General features: G+C 41.4%; 1 protein-coding gene and 1 non-coding gene across 2 annotated transcripts in view; both read right to left on the bottom strand.

Annotated features, from left to right (window-relative positions):
- LOC126259740 (uncharacterized) overlaps positions 1-20,656 on the bottom strand; it is a 459,982-nt gene that overhangs the window by 402,906 nt on the left and 36,420 nt on the right. The window lies entirely within an intron of this gene.
- Trnar-ucu (transfer RNA arginine (anticodon UCU)) lies at positions 4,582-4,655 on the bottom strand. The gene has a single exon. It is a non-coding gene; the product is annotated as a tRNA-Arg (tRNA).

The raw sequence follows: 20,656 nt of genomic DNA, 5'->3' as shown, positions 1-20,656 counted from the left end.
GAACGACTTCCTGACACTTAAATCTATACTCTATGTTAACAAATTTCTCTTCTTCAGAAACGCTTTCCTTGCCATTGCCAGTCTACATTTTATATCCTATGCAATAAGTACGATTATATTATTGTTGGTGCATTGTAAATGCTTTTTTTGGAAGTTAATTTAAGGGACAGCCTAAATCTGTACGTTTTATGCTTCATCTGTTCAGCTCCACACAACTTTTTAAAAAAGATGTTATATAAAGGTTAAGTAGAGAAAATATAATCGTAGTAGGAGTTTTGCACGCTGTTGGTATTGTTCAGACACTATATCGTGGCAGTTTTAGGTAGGGGTGTTTTGATCCACGGTTGCTGAAGTTACCGGTTGAGGTCGGACCTATCCCACCGCTTTTATAGCACTGCTAACTATTACCGAATGCCTCCTGTATTCTCCGTCGTGTTTTGCGTTATTTGTTGCTTGTATTGTGAAAAGAGTGAAGACGCTACTGCAGGTCCATCACGCTGTTCGAGTATGATTCCCCTTACCCCTAAAATGGAAATGATGCATAATGTGCTGGAGTGCTGCTGCGTGGAATAGAAAAGCAAAACGTTGCTACACCCTATTACTCAGGCCCGCAAGTGAGCTCCCACTTACACCGCCATAATTGTCGGAACCGTAGAGGGGATTAGAAACTTTGCAAGCTCCTGTCCATGATACTCCAGGAAAGAAAATGTCAGTTCTAGTCCTAAGTTGTACTGTACAAGTGTAAAGCTGTTTATATTCAAGAATGCTTCCAACTAGGAAGCTGCTGAATTAGAATTACGTTATTTTTATGTTGTTTCACTTAGGAAGAGACGCAGAGATACTCAATAAGCCGACGACTTTAGTAAGTTAATTATGAGGAATACGACGTCCATTCAAGTTCTAAGGCCTCCGATTTTTTTTCTAATTAACTACTCACCCGAAATCGATGAAACTGCCCTTACTTCTCGACCTAATCGCCCTGCAGACGTACACATTTTTCACAACGCTGACGCCATGACTCCATGGCAGCGGCGAAGGCTTCTTTAGGAGTCTGTTTTGATCACTGGAAAATCGCTGAGGCAATAGCAGCACGGCTGGTGAATGTGCGGCCACGGAGAGTGTCTTTCATTGTTGGAAAAAGCCAAAAGTCACTAGGAGCCAGGTCAGGTGAGTAGGGAGCATGAGGAATCACTTCAAAGTTGTTATCACCAAGAAACTGTTGTGTAACGTTAGCTCGATGTGCGGGTGCGTTGTCTTGGTGAAACAGCACACGCGCAGCCCTTCCCGGAGTGCAGTGCAGGAAGGAATTTGGTCTTCAAAACAATTTCGTAGGATGCACCTGTTACCGTCGTGTCCTTTGGAACCCAATGGGTGAGGATTACGCCCTCGCTGTCCCAGAACATGGACACCATCATTTTTTCAGCACTGGCAGTTACCCGAAATTTTTTTGGTGGCGGTGAATCTGTGTGCTTCCATTGAGCTGACTGGTGCTTTGTTTCTGGGTTGAAAAATGGCATCCACGTCTCATCCATTGTCACAACTGACGAAAATAAAGTCCCATTCATGCTGTCATTGCGCGTCAACATTGCTTGGCAATATGCCACACGGGCAGCCATGTGGTCGTCCATCATCATTCATGGCACCCACCTGGATGACACTTTTCGCATTTTCAGGTCGTCATGCAGGATTGTGTGCACAGAACCCACAGAAATGCCAACTCTGGAGGCGATCTGTTCAACAGTCATTCGGCGATCCCCCAAAACAATTCTCTCCACTTTCTCGATCATGTCGTCAGACCGGCTTGTGCGAGCCCGAGGTTGTTTCGGTTTGTTGTCACACGATGTTCTGCCTTCATTAAACTGTCGCACCCACGAACGCACTTTCGACACATCCATAACTTCATCACCACATGTCTCCTTCAACTGTCGATGAATTTCAATTGGTTTCACACCACGCAAATTCAGAAAACGAATGATTGCACGCTGTTCAAGTAAGGAAAACGTCGCCATTTTAAGTATTTAAAACAGTTCTCATTCTTGCCGCTGGCGGTAAAATTCCATCTGCCGTACGGTGCTGCCATCTCTGGGACGTATTGACAATGTACGCGGCCTCATTTTAAAACAATGCGCATGTTTCTATCTCTTTCCAGTCCGGCGAAAGATAATTGGAGGCCTTAGAACTTGAATACACCTCGTACCATTGCAGAGTTCTACAGACAACAGAGTATTTCCTAACGTCACAAAACTTCTAGAGCTGTGTTAAAAGATGAACTGGCGATAAGGCAGTACCTCATTAAAAACTTTATTTAAATAAATGGGATTCGTTTGGAAATCCTATTGAACAAACGAAATCTCTTGCTAGAACGTGGTGACATTGTTCTTCTCGTTTCCTTGCACACATGAGGAAAATTGTAAAATTAGAGAAGATCAACAAAATATTTTTTATCTTGACGAGTCGTGGGTTGACAGCCCTCTGACATGCGGCAAATGATGGCAGAGGCCACAAGATGTATTTGGTGTTATGGCCTGTTGAAGCGCCTCCAGAAGAATGAAAATGGCAAGTGTTGGTTCGAAAAACGGGTTTGTGAAGCAAGAGGAGCTAAAGTTCTGGGCGAAATCGGTGCAAGGAGATTATCATGGCCAAATGAACTTTGAGAATTTCGAGAAGTGGTTTTCGGAGATGGTGCTCCCAAACATTCCGCCAAATTCTGTCACTGTTATTGGCAATGCATCGTATCACTGTAGGCTCACTGTAGGCAGGTGGTTAAAACACCATCAAAATATTACCCAAGGGTTGCTATGACACAATGGCTGCGATAAAGGAAAGTTAAATACAATGACATCATGACAAGCGCTTAACTGTATGCTGTGGCGCAGGCGAATAAACAAAGTGAAAAGATGGATGTAGCAGATGAAATGGCTAAGTGTGCAGGCCACACCGTGATTCGTCTGCCGCTGAGCTTGCTTGGGCGAAAATTAAACGGTACATGAGGGAGAACAACGTCTCTGGCGACATGTCTGCAGCCAATCTCAAGAAACTGAAACACGATGCCTTCACTTCTGCTACTCCAAACTGCTGCGAAAGGTAGTACAGAAAAGTGCAAGAGGTGGACCATAATTACAGCAGGTGCGATGACGTAATAACTGCAGCCGAGGACATCATAATACGTGCTAATGGCTCCAGTGAGGACTCTCCTAATACAGACACAGTGGAACATGAAAGATCGTCCGTCACGGACACAGCTGATAAATGAGTTTCACATACCAAAACCCCCGAGAGTGACTGAAAGTGACTAAAATAAATCGTCAAACCGTTTCATGCCAAACGTAAATGTTGGATATATTTAATTACATTGGTTTTCTATCAAAAGTTGTGTCCTTTGTTATTTCATAATATTTCTGATAACTGTTGCGCACTTCGTAGCAACAGATTTCTTCACTAGTTTCGGCATTCACTATCCTTCGGATTTTCTGCTTTCGCTAAAGCACAGAGCACGGGTGTAGGCTGGCTGCCCTGCGAGAGGGAGGCGGTGCTTACCACGCCCCCCACCCCCTCCCTCCCGCACCGCTCCCCACTACTGGCCGTAGTCCTCATTTGTTTAGGCTGGCGGCCGACCGTCACTATACACTGCCCGAGTGATACGTAAGCTTGACATGAGGAACAATAACAATTCCCTTTCTCGAATGAGATTTTCACTCTGCAGCGGAGTGTGCGCTGATATGAAACTTCCTGGCAGATTAAAACTGTGTGCCCGACCGACATTCGAACTCGGGACCTTTGCCTTTCGCGGGCAAGTGCTCTACCAACTGAGCTACCGAAGCACGACTCACGCCCGGTACTCACAGCTTTACTTCTGCCAGTACCTCGTCTCCTACCTTCCAAACTTTCCTTTCTTTCAGGAGTGCTAGTTCTGCAAGGTTCGCAGGAGAGCTTCTGTAAAGTTTGGAAGGTAGGAGACGAGGTACTGGCAGAAGTAAAGCTGTGAGTACCGGGCGTGAGTCGTGCTTCGGTAGCTCAGTTGGTAGAGCACTTGCCCGCGAAAGGCAAAGGTCCCGAGTTCGAATCTCGGTCGGGCACACAGTTTTAATCTGCCAGGAAGTTTCAATTCCCTTTCTGGATGTCAAATAAGTTGGTATATCAGCGACCTACCTAAGGCAGGGCTGGATTAGCTACATCCGCGATCAGTCTCCCGATTTCCGTATACTATGTCACGGAAATACACAGGCTCAGCCCAGTACATCAAACACAGCGCTGGAACTGTGTTTCTTGACATTAAAAGCTTTCGATAAAGTGTGGAATCGAGGTCTCATTTACAAATTAATTATATTCAACTACCCACAACACTTGGTAAACATTCCTCGGTTTTGACAAGCGGAACATTTTGCGTATTAATCGAGAAACTGAACAGAAAGCCGAGGCCAATAGAAGCCAGAACACCTCATGGCCCTATTGTGGGGGCCATCATATATTCAGTTTATACAAACGACATCTAGCAACAAGAAACCGGTATTACAATGAAATGAACACCCTTAGCTGCTTACAGGCGTTGACATACGTCAACGGGGGACAGATGAAAATGTGTGCCCCGACCGGGACTCGAACCCGGGATCTCCTGCTTAGATGGCAGACGCTCTATCCATCTGAGCCACCGAGGACACAGAGGATAGCGCGACTGCAGGGATTTATAGAAGCCGGTAGTTCATCTAAAATCCCGAAAATTTATGTCACGACTCAGGAACAATCCCAAAAAAAATCTATGCACGGGCACAATCTTCACACCATGTACTCATCCGTTCCGCAGAACAGCTTCCAGCGATTCCACATAAAAGTTCCCCACAATGACTGTTCACCGTAAATTCAACATTTTAATTTGCATCACCCCCAGCCTAACATCGACCACAGAAACAGAGACCACAACAAATTTTTAAAAAAAGTTCAATACACGTGACACCTTCTCTCGTAACCTTACACCCAGACATCAGGAATGTGACCTTGCTATTCCGGTCGTTTAACGAAATGAGTCTCGAACCATTCACAATGCACCGCAGCCGCGGTCCTACATTAATCTCCAAAGACAACCCTTAAGAGAAACTCTTCACTGACTCTCCTGACGCAACAGAAAAAAATTAAACTAGCGTTTCGGAACTCTACTGCTCCATCATAAGGTGCTGTGATTTCCTAACTTTATCTGTACGAATTCTGAAACGATTTCTCGACAAGATGATTTGTCTTCTATTCGAACATCCTACAAATACGCTTGTGTGCCCATATCAAAATATAAACTGAAAACTTAATCGTGACATAATTTTCGTAGAGCGAAAAAACCGTGGGAGCCCGTTATAGGAAGTTTTAATTGATAAATGTTCTAAAGTGTATTTCTTCAGAGAAAACGAAATTTTCAATTACATCCCTTAAGCTTTATTAATTTGTATGGAATAATTTCGTGACCACGCATTACATTGACTTCGTCTACTACTGGACGTACGGTTATTGTTTTATTCTTGTCCTCGTTTGAGAAATATAGTTTTTTTAATGGAGCAGTTTATCTTGTTACAATGGTATCTGGTGACACATACATGCCTTGAAACGTAATTTCAATTTAATTACGTGTTATTCTGTTTTGTTCTTTCCAGGTTCTCTCTCATTGTTTCTCCGTAACTGATTGATACTGTAGAACTGTGAAATAACGTTGTTCTGTAGATTTAAATATAATAGGTGATTTTTCCAAAGTACTGGAGAAAATTATAGACAATTACATAGACAAGAAGTCATTGTTTTTAGCAAGTTATCCCACACAACAAGTTAGTGCGACTGCTCCTTTAGCGAAACATGTACACGCATAATTTGCAAAAGAGAACATTGTTTATAAGTGTATGGAATGCAAGACGAATTGGGCCCCCTGTCATTGGTCCTGTTGAAGAATACATGAGGAAGACGAGAACAATGGCTGGACGCTTAATCGAGCTGAACGTAGCTGATGCGGCGCTGAAATTTAATACTGTGTGAAAATCAGCGTCGGGGCGTAACTAGAACGGGAAAGAGCGGAACATTCGATTACGTTCAGCCGGTAAGCTTCCTTCCTTCCTTACGTGAGAAACGTGCGTAACCCGCAAGAGCTACTACGAGTCTAAGTAAGTATGCAATGTGTATTTCTGTGAAACGAATACATCGTTTTGGAGATACTCATCAATAAATGTCGCTACGCGATCCTACGGGCAAGTATTTACTGACAGTGATCACAGGCGTGGTAGTAAATATTGTATCCGTCTTATTAGAGCTCCTAACATCTTAATTAACATATGACTGACCAGAAAACATGATGCTGATTTGATTCCTAAATAAATCTAAATTAAGCGATAGGAAATAGAAAGCTGAAAATGAGGCTGATAGTCTGGAAGGTTATCGAAACTACCACATTCAGGAAACAAATTCTTCGTAACGCTTATTTCTCGTTGTTACATGTCATTTAAATATTTCTTTAAAATAATATTTCCCCTTCCATTGCCGCCCAACTCTTTCCCCCTTCATTCGCGGATTTCCCCCCAGAAGATAATTATTTGTTGATACTGTTCTGCATATTCCGAAATTCCTCCAAAATAGGCACTCGCTAAATACGCGAATTTTAAAGGGTGCGGGGTGAGGGTCTAAAACGTTTCCTGACTGACAGAGGACTGTCGGATCTTTGTTTGGTTTTTTGGAGGAAAGCTCTACATTTTGCACATCGCCTTCTTCGTAGTATCATCATCTGGAAGGATTGACCATTTCTGTGGTGTATCTGAAATCCTCAAATTGATTGAACAATCTTCTGACGATACGTTTACCTCCTACTTGACTCTTTTTCTCTCTCTTCCTTTAATCTTACCTAGTAAGCGTTCCTGATCGACTCGAGGAAATGGTTAAACGAAGATTTTGTGTGTGACCTTCTTTGTAGGTTATTATCGTTTCTTATGAAACTTCTTAGAAATTTCAGTCCCCTTAACTGACATCACAATCATATTTGTTCACACCTGAAATTTACGACACTATTCTGTCATGTTTCGCCTATTGAGAAATCATTACTATATGCTTTAAGTTCTCGGCCATAAAGCTCTACAGCTTTTATTGTTCTTAATTCCAGAAAAGAAATTTCAACTAAACTATACACACGCCGGGACGCGGAATAGACACGATGACTTTAAACTCATATTCCAACCATAACAGAGCGTCAACATTTCGAATTATAGTACCTGGTGCGAGCAAAGGGGAAAGTATCAGCACGGCGAGCTGAGGAAAAATAAATAGTTTTAAGGAACTACAGCCACTGAACTACATCGACGGAATATCAGAAACTAACCCGGGAACAACTCTAGTCTCCCGTTTTGTTTATTCCTGGCGACTGTTTTCAGCTTACGCAAGTAGTTCATATTACTGAGTTGCCTCATCAAGTACACTTTGGTTCAAAGACAGTTAAAATAAAAAATTACCGACGTTAACTAGAAACGACTCACACTGTTTCAAGATTAGCTTATGTGGAAAAATACTTTTCATCCAGGTCTCTGATCTGTTTACAGTAATAGAATTTTTATTCAAACAAAACACTTTAAGGACATTTATTGCCTCAAATATAGGAAAGAAATCGAATGTCGCGAAAAATATTACCATGTTCTTTCTTAGATGCTTACCATTTTGAGGGACTAAACACAGCTAAAAAATGCTTTTTTATTGGTAACTGTTTGAATCGATGGCTGAATGGACAAGTGCCAGGCTACAAATTCAAAATACGTAATCTTCAATCGCGCTGTAGCCGATTATAAGCCCATTTCAGAAAGGAGGAAGGGAAGGAGTAACATTGCTTTAAAAACCCACGGTTGACCTGACTCAATGTTGGTAGGAATCAAACAGTCCCCTTGTCAGACTGACTATGACGAAATCAACTGCACCGACGGCGGAAGAGAGGAGCTTCAATACGGTTCAGCCGACGGAAGAGGCAATCCTACCTAGTCCAGGACGGGGATTAAATCCAGCGTAGATGAGACTCCGAAACGGTGGAGAAAGCAGCTCATCTAGCGGAAAGAAACCCCGGACAAAAGCCGGGAGGATCACGATGCCTCATAGTGGCTGCCCCATCACGTAACTTAATCTACTATAGGCTGGTAACCTACTCAGAGCACATCCATCATTAACTGTATAGTTCACATACAGAGAAAACCAGACGGACTTGAAAGATGACGGACGAGGCAAGAAAAGGTCAAAAGACCTGGTGTTTCACAAACAATTAATGTAGGTACGTGGAATGTAAGAGGGCTAAACAACAAAGAAGACAAATCTAAAATTAAATTAAAATAACTAAAATTAAAGAAATTTGATATAGTCACGATAACTGTAGCAAAACGGAAATTAAAGGTTACAAAATCACTTGGGAGACTATGTGATGCCATATAGTGGAGAGTGAAGTTGTACAGAATAGAAGAGCTGCTCTTCTAATGACACATAATTTGTGGAACTCAAAAGCAGAAAGAACTGTAAAATTATATATATAGTGTTTGCTCTTTTGGACCACCAGCTACTATGAATTAAGATCCAAAGGAATTACACATACTGGCTGCTAGTGGGCATTGATTTAAATCAGTGGGATTTGAACCCTGGTCTCTTGCTTACTAAGAAGAGGAGCTGACTACTGCCGACCACATAGGTATCGTATCCTGGTCTAGCACAATTTTTCAACTTCCTCCACTGATTTAAATCAACACCAACTGGCAGGTCATTAAATCCCTTGTGTCTTGACCCACAGTGCCTGCAGAATCGAAATGGTGTCTGATCAATCGGACGTGTTCAAAAGAACACACACCACATATGTAGCTGAGGCGGGTTCGGCCAGTGATCACTTCAGTGCAGATACTCACCAGGCTCGAACTCTTATGGGATCGTCGAAATTCCAGTAATGAGGTTAATAGGCAAGAGGCACTACATTAGTACTGAATGAGTAAGTTGAGAATTTGTGCCTGACGGGAGATGTGCTAGGCTACTCTGAGCAGTTGCGATGACCACTGTGTGCAGATCGTGCAGTGGTCAGCACATCTGCCTTGTAAGTGGGAGACCCGGCTTCGAATCTAAGTCTGGCACAAATCTCCAGCGTTTCCCATTAAGTTAAATCACTTCCCGGTTCGCATCCAGCGTCTGTAATTCGTTAGTGTTATAAATATAGAGAGGTGTAAAATGACTGTTATCATGGTTTGTGCCCTAGAAGAAAGGAAAAATAGATGAAATAATCATATTCTGTGACACACAGTGGTTCACAATCCCGTAGGTAGCTATTTACTAACAGTAAGTACAATGCACACATATGAACTTGTTTGATGTTAAATGGGTTCCAGTGTTCAGGTCAAGAAATGGACAGTATTTATGCTGGGGAAGCATGTTTTGTAATAAGTGTCTGCTCTCACAGTGGATAGTTAGCTTTCATTTTCAAGGACTAGTTGTGGGTAACATTGCGATGCACCACCAATACCTTCGTTATTCATTCTAACAGACACACATACACACACACACACACACACACACACACACACACTAAATATAATTCATCTTTCATCATTTTAAAAATTAAAGTAGCCTATTCCAAGAAAAGTCTTTAATTCTAAAGTTTAGTTATGTGCTAAGGTTGGTGATAATGTGGGGCAGTGGGGGCGGGCTAGGGGGGAGGGTGGGGTGGTGGTGGGAGGGGGGGAGGGGGAAGGCAGGGATACTCGCTAATATCTGACTGCACTCGGGGGTAATGGTCTAAGAAAGGTTGGGAATCACAGTTCTAGAAGCTATTGGTACTTTGTTTTTTTCCCACAGCCTTTTAGTATTATTTTCATACAACTCGCACATTTTAATATTGCGTGTTTTCGTGATGTACTGTGTGTGTGACACCATCCATCATGTAAATATAAATTTAACATTATAATTCAATATACTTGGTGCATAACATGAGTGATGTGCGTTCGATCTGACCTTTCTCAGCTAATGTTACGAACCGAATATACTATGTGTTGATAGTATAATTGTCTGTAGTATTTTGGCTTCTACATACTAGTGTCGCTTGTGAATGCTAGTCGCTGGCCGTTGTGGCCGAGCGGTTCTAGGCGCTTCAGGCCGGAACCGCGCTGCTCCTACGGCCGCAGGTTCGAATCCTGCCTCCGGCATGGATGTGTGTGATGTCCTTAGGTTAGTTAGATTTAATAGTTCTAACAAGGGAATGGTCAGACTTGTCATGCCGAAACATGTATTGCTCTTTTTTAGCACTGTTATTTAACTGTGCAAAAGGTCCGTATGCAAAACTGTAGCTGCTGACATGAACTGGAAGTCACCTAAAAAAAAATCACGAACATGGCTGAGTTTCCTGCTTGGCGCTTGCAGTGACGGCTGGCCACCCCTGGAAATCGCGAGTCGCGAGCGTTGTGCGCATGGTCGGGAAGAGCGGCCGTCTTATAGCGGCGTTTACTAAAGAGGAATATCGCCGCACGGTTTTGGTGGAAAGGGGAAGCGAATATTCGTTTCTGTGGCATGTATGTCCTTTTAATTTCTGGTACGTATTTCGAAACATACCGTCCTGAAACTGGTTAGAGATGTTCATCTATACTCCGCAAGCCACTTTACGGTCAACATTCAATCTCCCCTCACAGGTGATGGCGAACCCCGTAAATGTTTTGCTGCTTGCCATGGAGATATACCACAGACGCCAAATGAAGCAATCAACAGGAAACATGCGTGAAACTATGTGTTGTGCGACATGGTTGTTAAACTTCTAGACGAGCATGTAAATGGTGCAGAGATGTGGCTAGAAACAACTGAAACACTCGATATTGCAGACTGTGAATCTACAGACGGCGAAGACACCGACGGAAGTTGCACTCATGAAGACTCTTCGAGTGATAGTGCCACGTACCATCATCAATTATCTCCGAAAGTAACACCAGCATCTACAATTACCTTATCAGACAAAGAAAAAGAGGTGACGTATTGGTTGAACGAAAGTGGTAAGAAACGCCTACGTTTCAGTACTGTTCAAAATAAGTATCGCTTTGTCCGTTCTGAACGTGAATTGTATAGATGGAAAAAGGAAGTTGCTGGAAGACGTAAGAGTCCACTGGAAATTACGACGGAGATAAATGCGCGACTTTTTGAGCTATTTACCGATGCCAGACAATAGTCATTTAGTGTCAGCGATACAACTTTGCGTGATTGGGCGTTAGAGATTGCCAACGCGATGGGCGCTAAAGAATTTACAACTTCTCAAAGTTGGATTAGTCGCTTCAAAAGATCACATACAATTGTGGCAAGAAAAATAACAAAATTTGTATTGAGAAATAGGTCGGAAAATGGAGTGACACAAATCGAAATGACAGAAGCTTTTCTTACGAATGCAAAAAATGAGATCGCTAGTTTTAGTGAATCGTACGTGTACAATGCAGATCAGTCAGGTTTTCTAAAAGAAATGCGTGCGAAAAGAACACTGTCATTCAAAGGGGAAAAACATATTGAGGCGATTGCGCAGTCCACGACTGCACTCACCCATTCATACACTATAATGCCCATAATTAGTCCGGATGGTTCATTGCTGCCTAAACTATACGTGTGTCTTGAAGGACCAACTGGACGTTTAGGACCACGTGTCAAAAGCACAATGTTCTGCGCAAACTGCGCATCGAAGTCTGGAAAAATGGGAAATGAAAACGTTACACTTTTTATGCGTCATGCTTTTCTTCTGTTCTGCGGGAACAAATCTCTTCTCCTTCTAGATTCATGGTCAGGTCATAAAAGGCCTGATTCATTAAAAGCTGTATTTCGAGCCCAACCTGACAAAGAAGTAGAGATACTTCAGATTCTACCCGGCACGACGAACGTTATTCAACCTTTAGAAAGAGAATTTTTCCGTCAGTGGAAAGCATTTTACAGAAAACTAGCAGAGAAAATTATTGTGTGCAGATTACTGCAATTTCCTGTCTATTACCGTGACAATATTCTCAAGCTGCAGTCAGTAGTACATTATCAATTTTCCTCCACACGGTTTCAGAATTTGATTAAATATGCGTGGCACTCCTCGAAATATACTGATACTAGATTCATTCCTAACACCAGCCCAGTTATGTCTACGGACATGTAACAACGTCTGTGACTCGCAGGGCTGTCATATGCCGTCTTTGCTTGTATGTTCTTGGTGCACAAAAAACCTATGTTTTGAACATTGTATCAATATTTCGCATTTTTGCGGTAGTTACAAGAAATAAAATTTGGACGTGTTCTAAACCGTATATTTATTTGTGCCTATTTCATAGCTATTTGGAAAGAATGTTGTAGATAACATATCAGCCATATTTGTCAACGAATGTTTAATTATCATACGAGCCGTCCGAAGTGGCCGTGCGGTTAAAGGCGCTGCAGTCTGGAACCGCAAGACCGTTCCGGTCGCAGGTTCGAATCCTGCCTCGGGCATGGATGTTTGTGATGTCCTTAGGTTAGTTAGGTTTAACTAGTTCTAAGTTCTAGGGGACTAATGACCTCAGCAGTTGAGTCCCATAGTGCTCAGAGCCATTTGAACCATTTAATTATCATACGATCGCTTTCACAGGGGAAATCAGCTCTCTCACTGCTGTGGCAAGAGAGCGTCGCGTAGCTAACGCCACCTTGTCCCTAGATGGCGTTGGTATAACGTAGCGAGAGAGGTCAGGGTTGTACAAGAGGCAGTTATAAGCGAGGAAACCATGCGACAATAATGTCTTACTTCGTAAAATTGTTTACAGACTTCCAGGTCATGCCAGCAGCTAAAATTCTGCATACAGACTTCTTGCAATGTTAACTCACAGTGGTAAAAAAAGCAAACACAGGTTTCGACATGACAAGTCTGACCATTCCCTTGTAAGTCTAGGGGACCCAGATGTAAGGTCCCATAGTGCTTAGAGCCGTTTGAACGCTAGTCACTTCTTTCTTGACGACGGCCCAGTAAGCCGAAGACCGTTTGAAAATGAACAGATATTAGGAGAACAACAACGCATATTTGTTTGTTTTTCAACCGTTACGAAAATGTTAATTTTTCAATTTTCGCCGGCCGCGGTGGTCTCGCGGTTCTAAGCGCGCAGTCCGGAACCGTGCGACTGCTACGGTCTCACGTTCGAATCCTGCCTCGGGCATGGATGTGTGTGATGTCCTTAGGTTAGTTAGGTTTAAGTAGTTCTAAGTTCTAGGGGACTTATGACCACAGCAGTTGAGTCCCATAGTGCTCAGAGCCATTTGAACCAATCAATTTTCAATGCTCGCGTTTCTGTGATTCACTGTAGTCCTATAAAAAAAAAAAAAAAAAAAAAAAAAAAAAAAGGAGAGAGAGAGAGAGAGGTCCCGAGCCTATTGATTTCCTAACCGTTTCAGATCTGATCAACGATGAGACTTTAATGCATCATTGATGTGAAACACTGCAACTGTGATAGGTCGTCACAAACGACTGCAACCCTTCGCCTATTAGGACCTACCGAACACCAGCCGATGAAGGAGAATACCGAGCTGCAATTCCAAAAAACGTATGATGACCGAGGCACCAATTACTGTGCACTTAGGAAAAGAAACTGACGAGAGCAAATTGTTTTCTCGGTGAGAGTCCCTCGGAATTCGCCTTGAGCCCGCAGCTTAGGCCCGTGTTTACCGTGCTGAGCGCTGGGAACCCCGCCGTCCCCAACAGGTTGTAACGGGAATGCTGCGGCGCCGGCGCTGATTTGTGCGTCTGCAACCTACGCAGTAATTACGCGTGGCCGGAGGAGTGGTGGCTGATTGGCTGCTGACTGCTGATGTATGTGCCGCCGCCGCCGCCGCCGCCGTTTCCCCCTGGGCACCGGCCGGCGCGCCGACTGAATGCCGGCGTCGAGTGGCCCCGAGGCGCGGTGCTGTGCTGGCTAGTCAGCGGAATGCGCGAGATAACCCGGCACTGCGCTAGCCAACGGTTTCATCGGCTGTGGTCGCCTCAGAACACAGCGCAAAACTCCGCATCTGGTGCGCACAGCTTGCCCAGTATGGAAAGAGAAATGCAACTTGCACTAACTGCGATCGCTGACTGCGTGGTTGTTGCACAATTCCATGAACTGCAATATTCACGGAACCGTATATAAGCCCAAACGTCCTCACATAACACGGTCACCTCTAGTAATTCATATTCGATCACTTCCCTTTTGGTAGATACCACAGTAATTCAAAAGACTTCAAAGACAACTGTAATTATTACATGACTCAAATTCTATTTTTCATTATAAGTGATTCGCATTATATTCTGTCACCTTGTATTGTGTTGTATGTTAACCGGGGACCTAGAAACGACGGAGAGGCTCCGTCCCCGCCGCAGCCGCAGTGGTCCACAACCACACGACGACTACCGCAGTCCACTTCACCCCTCCTGCCACCCCACACCCAAACCCAGGTTTATTGTGAGGTTCGGCCCCCGGTGGACCCCCCAGGGAACGTCTCACACCAGACGAATGTAAACCCTATGTTTGCGTGGTAGAGTAATGGTGGTGTACGCGTACGCGGAGGATTTGTTTGCGCAGCAATCGCCGACATAGTGTAACTGAGGCGGAATAAGGGGGACCAGCCCGCATTCGCCGAGGGAGATGGAAAACCACCTAGAAACCCAACACAAACTGGGCGGTTCACCGTACCTCGACACAAAACCACCGGGCGGATTCGTGCCGGGGACCAGGCGCTCCTTCCCGCCCGGAAAGCCGTCGCGTCAGACCGCACGGCCAACAGGGCGGGCACGTATTCTGTCAGGTACTGTTACGTATACGTATGTATTGTTTAAAAAACCTAGAAAATAATGACTATTATTCATGAGACTGCTGCCACCTGGTGGCACTTATCCCTACTACTCTATAAACCCAAAAGATAACTGGCCTCCAACTCTGACAACTTTTACGAAGGTAATTTTACGTTACAGTTTTAAACATGGCTGTTCCTCAGCAACAATATATAATTTTTTAACATAGGAATTATACAGCAAACGTATTGCAAATAACTATTTGGTACACTGACCTAGGTTTCGGCACCTATTAGGGCGTCTTCATCAGAATGAAATTTTGAGAAATCGTAAAATTACATTGCGAGAAAGATATAGTCAGAATTCAGAGCAGCTATGTTCAAGTAAAAAATATAATAAAACACGTTCCAGCCTTGTTACGTGTGCCTAGCTAGGAACAATATCAGTCCTAGCTAGACATACGTGAGAAACCGTAAAACTACATCGCGAGAAAGCAATGGTCAGAATTTAGAGTAGCTCTGCTCAAGTCAAAAATAAAACATTTGATTCTGAATAGTCAGAATTTAGAGCAGCTATACTCAAGCAAAAAAAAAAAAAGTACACTGAGGGTACATCAAAAGGAACTTAAGTAAAATGGTTAATGTACGATTACAGCTACGACAGTGTACTATTTTTGTAACCTTGCAGATCTGAAGATGGCAGCTTTGCCCTGTGGAAACTGGTAATACAGTGTCTTTAAACGCAAGGCAATAAATACTACTCATCTGAAGCTTTCTTTATACTGAATTCACAATCGCTCTTCAGCTGACAATGTCAGGTATTTGTAATTATTGTTTATTTTTCACAATTGGCCATTTTCGGTCATTATTCCATCGTGAAGTTGTAGTTTACGTGCATGGGTAAAGAAAATAGCTGCCCACCTATGACGATATGGCAGGCAAACATAAAATTACGTCATCGACTCCTTCTGAGGAATAGGTGCTACAATCATCTGTTCCGGTCTCTTACCATCCATCCACCTCTTATAATGCCTCCCTAGTTCTCTCTTTGCAGTTGAAGGACAGCAGTTTCCCTTTTGCTTTTGGTTATCTAATTTCCTTTTTATTTTATTTTCTTCAGTCTTGTTTAACTGAGAAGATTTTTAAATCTGACCTTATTGTTTTACTTCTTACATTTTCAATTTTCTTTCAGCCCCTTACATATGTCTTCAATTTCAGATCTGCTGCCTCTATATGTGATTTTTTAAATATTTGGTTACTGAGCATGATTTGGAGCGAGATACAAGAGTAGGTACAAACATAACATATAGAATATAATTTGCGTTTTCTGTCTTGTTTTCCTTCCAAAAGTCCTTCCAGATGTTCTGCAGATAACTTAAAATTTATTAACCATCTTCGCAATTTCTTTGTGATAGTTAAAACTAATATAACATATTAGATGATGGAAGTGGGATATTTGTTCTAAAATTTTCTGATTGATTATTATTTTTGAGAAATCAGTGGTCAGAATTTAGAGCAGTCAAAAATAAAATTTCATAACCTGTACACTAAGGGTACGACGTAAAATCGTTAATCTACGATTACAGCTACAACAGTGTACTGTTTTTATTTTTTTATTTTTGTAATCTTGCAGATCTGAATATGGCTGCCCTTATCTCTGTCTTATACTCAGATATACTTAAATTGTAGTACTTTGCATTTTGGCTCAATCTGTACGCTACTCTTTGTAAATTATATTCTGTTTCCTGTATAATTACCTGATCATCAGCATATAGTATTTAGTGGTATGATAGATTCTATTTTAATCCCTAATCCATAACTGTATTTCATATTTTCACTTTATAAGTAGGTCATCAATTTGTATATTAAGTAAGGTGGATGATAGACTACACCCTTGTCAAACACCATGGTTTGTTAAAATTTTACCTGACATTTTCGAGCTTGAACTTATAACTGTTGTCATATTCACACATCGACTCTTTATAGTATTAATAAGATGTCTAGAAAAATATTTAATTTCTAATATTTTCCACAGAAAGGATCTTTTTACATTATCAAACACTTTCTCAAAATCGATAAATGCTAAATAAGTTTCTAAGCCAAGTTTCTGAATTTTTCGATAATTTGTTTTGTTATAAACATATTATCATTACACAAACATCCTTTCCTAATGCCTGATTTGTTGCTCTGATGTTATTGTGTTAGTGACAGTGATTAAGAATTTTGCTGTTAATTTTATACCCTGAATTTAGTAAATTATGATTTCCTATATATTTCCTATTGTCTTTTTTAAATACAGAGATAAATTCAACTATGTTCCAGTCTTCAGATATGGAACAGTTCTTTCAAAACATATTTGAAAAGCAAAGAAAGCAAAATTCCAAAATTATTCCTCCACATTTGATTACTTCACTATCAATTGCATGTAGGCCAGCAGCTTCCTGTTTGTGTTACATTCATGGCTCCTTTAAATTCTATTATGTCTATTTGCCTTACAGAGTTATTATCAGTTTCTATACAATAACTTTTTTCATTATGTTACAAATTTCTATAATGCTGTATCCACAGATTTTCTGTTTTACATAAATGTTTGCAGTACCTTTTGATTTGTTCACATGTTTCATAATTTTAAAAAGTGTATTCTGCCTGCTGTGAATAGCGTGATCAACATTAGCAGTGAATATTTCGCAGGATTCACTACGTTTTTATTAAATTATTCATTTTGTTTCTTTTCTGTTCATATGTTTCCGAGGCTTCATTTGTCTGTGCTTATAAACAGGCATTACAAGTATTTCGTGTTCTGTTAATATTATCGATTATTACTGCATTCTGTATTTTCATCCCTTTTCTGGCTTGATACGTTACTTTTACGTTACCTATGTTTAACATTGATGATTGTAATCTGTTTTATTCTTCTTCACCATTGTTTTTAGTTTCAACAATTTGCAATTCAAACATAAGTCTTTATGTACATGAATTACTTGCACTTTATTGTTTAGAATATGAACTTACAATTTCATGTTTTGGCTTTGGATTTTCTTTGCATTTTTTTGTTCCTGCTTTTCATTCAAGAGGTTTAAAATATATATGAAGACGAAATAACATAATTAAAAAGTGAAGTACTTACAAATGCTTTTTTTTTAAAGCTATCAAAAAGATGGATTTGTTGTGTGTTTTTACATAAAATTAAATTGTTGAATTTCTTGTTTCTTAATTTAAATACAAATAGACTACGAAAATAAAAGGTGAAACTAAAGGACAAAATACATTTAAAACTCATTGCAGAATCCATGACTTTTTAAAACGCAGCACAGCACTTTCACTAAGAATTGAAGGACTTGGATTGGAGTAACCTTTCTTTTCTGTGGGAGGAGGCGGTTCGAGAAGTGTAGAGTTGTGAGTCTAAGTATACAGATCTATTGTGTAGTGCCTTTGAAGCTGAAGGTAAGTGTTGTGTGGAAAGACAGAAGAGGAGGAGTGTATGGGATGTGTGAAGGAAAGCAGGACAAAAACAGAAACGCAGGCAACGAGAGGAAAGCGAGAGGAAAAGCGATACAGAAAGATGTTGAGGGAAGAGTGAGCCTCGACGCGAGAAGGGGTGGTTGGCTGAGATTTATAGTGATAGGATGGTTAAATATCGGGACGGATTTAGTTATCTGGAGGGGTTGTCGACAAAACTTTCGATGGGAGACGATATGGAGTATGTGTAGGTTGACGCCCGGTAGTGCACCGTGACAGGAAGCTGTAGCGGTGACAATAACATTGCAACCGAGTTTGCCGATAGTGTAGCTTGAACGGAGTATAAGTGGAAATTTGATGAGACGATAAAGCGTCCACGTGGCGGACATATAGTCATGCGTAAAATTCGTATAAAACTGTTCAAAAGCAGTAGCAGAAATGTGAACATTAACCAGTACCAGTCAACTGTTATAAAGTAATCAAAGCACCCGGCAATCGTCAAGCAGGCAGTAAAGTAAGCAATTTAGTGCGTGTGGAGGCGTTATTCTCGGTCGTGTCAACACAAAGACCACTTGTAAGTTTTATGTTTTCCCGCCATATGCTAGTGGCTGGGATGCTTGGTTGTTTGTCCTCATGCATTAGCCACCGCTTGACAATGGGATACTGTATACTGGCCATTAGTGGGCATGGGAAATAAACAATAATTGCAGTCGACAGCGAGAATGTCGACATTTCAGATATTCCATTCTCTGTTGAAAATACTGAAACGAAGTTTTTGGCAAGTCACTACACACTAAGGAGACGACCACTACGCTCCATGAGTAACTCTATAAAACAATGGCAGGGCATAGCGTCGTAGACCTCTCACAAGGAGCTGCTCTGTCGCGTAATTGGCAAGAATAGTTTTCTTCTCATCACCATTCGTCAATGTGGTGCATTACTAATACTGGTTTGGTACTAATGATGAGCCAGAAGAAAAATGGTCGGTATGGCTTTGTATAAATTATCTAATTTGTGAAAGTGGCGATTTTGCGAGATATACATTGTAGGAAGGTATATACTTCTTGAAACTTCCTGGCAAATTAAAACTGTGTGTTGGACTGGGACTCGAACCCAGGAACTTTGCCTTCGGTGGGCAAGTGCTCTGCCGACTGAGCTACCCAAAAACTACTCACGACCCACCCTAAAAGCTTTACTTCCGCGAGTACCTCATTTGCCTTATTTATTAACTCGTTTTGAATCCATCATTTTAGGGAGAAAATAATCTACATAATCCGGAAAATTTGTCTTGCAATAACATTTGTTTAAGTGAGATGGTAATCGAAATCTGTACGCCACCAACTATCGACATTTGCCAACCAAATACTATCAATGGATCTGAACTAGCTACGTTCGCGTCGACAGGTATCAAATTTGAATGAGTTACTGACGGCTACAGAAGCAGATTTTAATGACGGGGCAAATATTTTAACGGTACTGTAGAGCCTGAAGTGTCAGGCCTTTGCAAAGACTCGGATCAATGACATTTAATAGAGATACAACTCAAATGACACAAAGACATTAGTTTTAAATTTACATACCAGTGTAACAACTTTTATATGTTAAGAACCAGCTTTGGTGAGTGGTAACAGTCGTTGCACAGTATTTGTATCAAATTTAAATTCGTTTATCGGAAATGAGGGTCTAGATAAATTATATGCGTGTCCAAAATCTCACGTTACCAGTTATATGGGTTGCATGTAGCAACTGATTAGCCTGTTTTCTAAATTCCAATCTTCTTGAGAGGTTATTTATTACGTAAATGGGTTATACAAGAGCATGAACATTCCGGACAACATTTGATAGTGTTTTATTCTAATGACATTTAGATCAGCTCTGAACTGGTGGAAGAATATCACTTGAAACTATTTTTTCACTGTCCTGATCTAATACTACTCGCAAGCAGTGGCAGTGACTAATCAAAACTCATGCAATCTCTCCAGTTGTTCCACTTCGACATTGGTTTACATGCATTGTTTCACATATATTCTGGACTAGATGTTTAAAGAAGGAAGTGAGGTCGCCAGAGCAAACGATTTGTAACCAATCAGCAATGTTGATAGTGAAAGACAGGAAACCTTTGTAGACGTCTGCGACGATAAAGCACTTCACGAAAAAATTATGCCTGAATCGCACTTCATTTTTTTTAATCAGTAATAATTTAAATAATCGGTACAACGTATTACATCAAATAGTACATCACTGAACGGAGTACAAACGCTAACTCGTTAAGATCATCTACTGTTTCACGATATACGTTGCATCGATACTTTCAGTTACTGATCTCACGATGGCAGTTAGAGGAAATAAAGAACAATCTAGATAGAAAATTCTTGTGTATAATCATCAACAAACTGTCCATTTTTATGAGTCTCATCATAGCTGGAAGCCTCTTAGGTTT

The sequence above is a fragment of the Schistocerca nitens genome, chromosome 5 (assembly GCF_023898315.1).
Source record: "Schistocerca nitens isolate TAMUIC-IGC-003100 chromosome 5, iqSchNite1.1, whole genome shotgun sequence".
Taxonomy (NCBI): Eukaryota; Metazoa; Arthropoda; class Insecta; order Orthoptera; family Acrididae; genus Schistocerca; species Schistocerca nitens.
The sequence above is the reverse complement of the archived record's forward strand: the minus strand, read 5'-3'. Positions and strand labels throughout refer to the sequence as shown.